The 4,134-nt window shown below is 43.8% G+C and overlaps 1 protein-coding gene and 2 pseudogenes across 1 annotated transcript in view; 2 read left to right on the top strand and 1 right to left on the bottom strand.

The window, feature by feature from the left end:
* The window catches only part of LOC138151196 (large ribosomal subunit protein eL36-like), a 2,233-nt pseudogene extending 1,685 nt beyond the window's left edge, over positions 1-548 (top strand).
* The window catches only part of CD38 (CD38 molecule), a 135,144-nt gene that overhangs the window by 5,742 nt on the left and 125,268 nt on the right, over positions 1-4,134 (top strand). The window lies entirely within an intron of this gene.
* On the bottom strand, positions 664-1,918 carry LOC138150490 (large ribosomal subunit protein eL20-like; annotated as a pseudogene).

The raw sequence follows: 4,134 nt of genomic DNA, 5'->3' as shown, positions 1-4,134 counted from the left end.
TCCTTCCTTCCTTCCTTCCTTCCTTCCTTCTTTCCTTCCTTCCTCTGTCTTTCTTTCTCTATCACTACCCACTAATTCCTGTTTGCCCCTCTCCTCAAGGCCTCTTGTAGTTCTTTATAACATTATATAGCCTTCTGCTGTGGCTGCCATTGGGGCTACGCGCCGCAGCCCTGGCTATCCGATACCCCATGGCCGTGGGCCTCAAAAAAGGCCACAAAGTTACGAAAAACGTTTCGAAGCCGCGACACTGCCGCCGCTGTGGGCGCTTGACCAAACACACAAAGTTTGTAAGAGATATGATCCGGGAGGTGTGTGGATTTGCCCCTTATGAAAGGCAGGCCATGGAATTGTTCAAAGTCTCCAATGATAAGCGAGCCCTTAAGTTCATCAAAAAAAGGGTGGGAACTCACATCTGAGCCAAGAGGAAGAGAGAGGAGCTCAGCAATGTCCTAGCTGCCATGAGGAAGGCTGCTGCCAAGAAGGACTAAACTGGACTCTACCAACCTTCCCCACTTACCCAATAAAGATTTGACAAAAAAAAAAAAAAACCATTATATAGTCACTTATATGCTCCAGAATCACTCCTGTCCCTCAGTTGGGCAAAAGTAACCTATGGTAGACACCAGTCTTCTTTGAGTTAATTTGTGTATCTGAAGCCTCTACACGAAAGCCAGCAATTGTTCTCATCATTATTATTTTTTGGGAGGGTTTCCAATTGAGAAATTTATTTAAATCAAATAGGTGCCTCATTGACTCTAAACTTAGAAGAAGGTGTTGGGTCTCTTGGTAGTAAAGCGTGGCTTGTGGTGGCCACGCAGAACTCTGTGGGGCAGAGGGAAATTGATTTTGGAGTCAGGAAACTGCTTAACTGTGGGCCAGGGGCATTTTCTGGCAGGAATTTCTTCCACTTTCATGATCTGGATGGAGTGGGCCTGGGCACAGTGACAGCCTCCCATATCTCGGTAGCACTGAATGACGGCACCAGCAGTGTTCAGGTCCCTGTACTCCCTGTACATGTTGTGGGTCCCACTCCTGGAATCGTAATGCAGCCAGATGCAAAAGTTCTCCACTCTAAGAGGGAACTTTTTAAAGACCTGTCCGCAGTATACTATTTCTCCAAGACTTCTTCATCTTTTTCATCTGGGAAACAAAGTACCAGAATCGGGACTTTGCTACGACATGATTGGGAGCAAAGATCCACATGCAATAAGGAGGCAGCACCGGGCTCTTGAGAGTGGGCAGGCAGCACCCAACTACCTTATACTCTCTCAGGGTGCCCAAGGCCTTCATGGTGCTGCCGCCTCACACCCCACCAACCTGCAAAAAACCATCCTCATCATTATTAACCTCTTGGCAGCAGTTGTGATTCTTCTGAAATGTTATTTCCCTCTGTCTTCTCTGGTTCAACCAGATTCCCAGGAAACTAGTTCCTAGATAATTCACCCTGGGAAGGTAGCCACATCTCTTATCAAGGGAAGGAAAAGACTGGAAATACAGTCACTTCACTTATGATTTCAGGTGCATAATCATACCAACCCTAAGCTACCAGGTGCATAATCAGACCCATCAGTCAATCCACCAACATTTAGTAAGCATCAACCATGTGCTAGGCACTGAGTTTGTAAATGGGGAAACAAAATGAGAAAAACAACCCCTGCACTCTAGGAACTTATTTGTAGCAGAGAGGAGACAGCACATATATGCACCATGTACAGACATATACAAAACAGACGTGAAAGAGATAAAAGATGCCTGGAGAGTCAAGACACTCAGGCCTGAGACTATTTTCCTCCAGATCTGGATCGCCCCAATCCTTTAGCCAATTTAAGTCTTTGGCCATAACTAAGAACTTGTCCCTCTGGAGCTCATTTATTTTAGGCAGTCAGATAGAAACAGTGGTTAGTGCTAGACTTGGAGTTGGTATAGACCCAAGTTCAAATCATATCTCAAGCTTACCAGCAAGACACTTAACATCTCTCAGTCTCATTTCCCTCATCTGTAAAATGGAGATAATAATATCACCCACCTCACAGGATTTTTGTAAGGTTAAAAAAAACCCCAATATGCAAAGTGTTAAAATCCTATTCTAATCCTATTCTAATCCAAGTCTTAAAATCGTATGTAAATATTAGTTGTAGCACGTAGTTTGGAATGTAGATGTAGATGCTTAACAGTCATTTGTGAATTTTATAGGGACCTCATCTCAGTGAAACTATCCCATTTGGGGATCACTTCTGTTGAACTCTAACCCTACAAATTCTTACCTAGGGAACTTAAATACTGGCACAATCTCCCAGAGAGACCAAGTCACCAAAGTCTGGTTGGAATATGATGACCGTCAATCCATTCTCTCTCAGTAACTCAGGATGTTGTAATGCGAATGTAAATTTTAAAGATCTTCCCTGCCCCTAGGCTAAAGTGCACCAGAAGCCTGGGGAGGGAGGCTTGTTTTTCAGTAGATACTTTTTGATTGGCCAGTGGGTCAATAAGGTTGTTACATTCTCTGAGCCAGGAGAAGGCTATATAAGCCCTGATGTGTAGCTTTGTTTTGGGACTCACTTTGAGAAGTGTTCTGTGATTTGATCTGAATTCTGGGAAGCCGTTGTTGAGAGTCCCCCGGCTTTGAAAAACCCAGAATGTGGAAACCCAGATGTTGACTGGGTATGGATGTAATGGTTGGACAGTTTGGAAATCTGTCTACTTGATGTTTCTGTCTTGATAATTATGCCTGTATACTTTGAGGTTCAGGGTGCTGACCTTTTCTCCTGAACAAGGTAAACGATTTATGTCTGACTGATTAAAGTAAGCTTGTTAACCCATTTTGAGTTGCTTTCCTTTAACAAAGCAGATCCAAGAACCTGTGGTAGCTGCAAACCCTGAGGACGCTTGGGGTGCTTGCTGCTACAGATGTTGATACTGGCTCTTCCTGCACCTTTTGACCAAAAGGTGAAATTTTCTAATTAACAATTAATTAATTTTCTAATAACAAGCATTGATCTTTTTCTCCCACCTTTCTTCCTCTCAATTGAGAAAAAAAAAACCCAAATCCAACTCTGCTATAAATATGCAAAGTCAAGAAAAACAAATTCCTGAATTGGTCATGTTCAAAAATGTAAGTCTTCTCATTTTGCATAGAGAGATTATTATTATTTGTTTTTTGGAGGGGGGAGGGCAGGGCAATTGGGGTTAAGTGACTTGCCCAAGAACACATGGCTAGTAAGTGTTAAGTATCTGAGGCCAAATTTGAACTCATGTCCTCCTGACTCCAGGGCTGGAGCTCTATTCACTGAGAGATTATTTTCAATAGAGTGATGGAGACAGAAACCAAATGGCAAGTGTTAAGTGAATGGGTAATGAGGTAGAGGAGGTAGAAAGCACAGACCATTTTTTAAGTGCTTGGTAGTGAAAGGGAGGAGAGAAATAGCACAATACTAGCCTTCTACAAGCTCTGCACTCCTAATGTCTGCCTCTCATGCCTAAAATACACTTCCTTGATCATCACTACCTATTAAAATCCTTGACTTCCTCCAACTCTTGGATTAGGGGTTCAATACCATTATCCTCCCCTCCCCCCAACCTCTAAACACACATACCTGTATCAGCAATGCCATATTCACAATGCCTATAGAGATTACAAATATGCTGATATAATTATCCATTAGAAAATACGTCATGTTTGCCATATGAGGAAATAAACTAGAAAATTTATTAAGATACCAAAAGACTGAGTCCCAAAACCAGAAAGTGAAAGCCATCAGAGTAGTTATGACATTGGCACAGGTAGATAAAGTAGAAAGCACCCACATTTTCAAGCCTTTAAAACAGAACAGGCTACCTCAGGCAAAGGTCCTCCTCTCCCCACGCACAGCAACCACCCAGCGTCCTGGAAGCACACTCCCAGCAGCTCCGGCCCCTGGCAGTCCTCAGCAGGAGTCCTTAGCAGAAAGTCCTTAGCAGTTCTAACTCAAAAAGGGCTTCGCGCTGCCACTGCCTCTGCTGCTGCCGCCGTCAGCACCACCGCCAGCCACCGAAGGAACGCTAGCTTGGCTTCCGCTTCCTCTTGCTCCGCCCCTTCCTGCTACGTCAGCAAGTCCAACGGGGCATGGAAGATCTTTAAATCCCATAACCCTTACA

Source organism: Petaurus breviceps, unplaced genomic scaffold (assembly GCF_028583685.1).
Source record: "Petaurus breviceps papuanus isolate PSGF00001 unplaced genomic scaffold, PetGlider_PUasm1.0 140, whole genome shotgun sequence".
Classification (NCBI taxonomy): Eukaryota; Metazoa; Chordata; class Mammalia; order Diprotodontia; family Petauridae; genus Petaurus; species Petaurus breviceps.
This window is presented reverse-complemented; position numbering and strand designations above follow the sequence as displayed.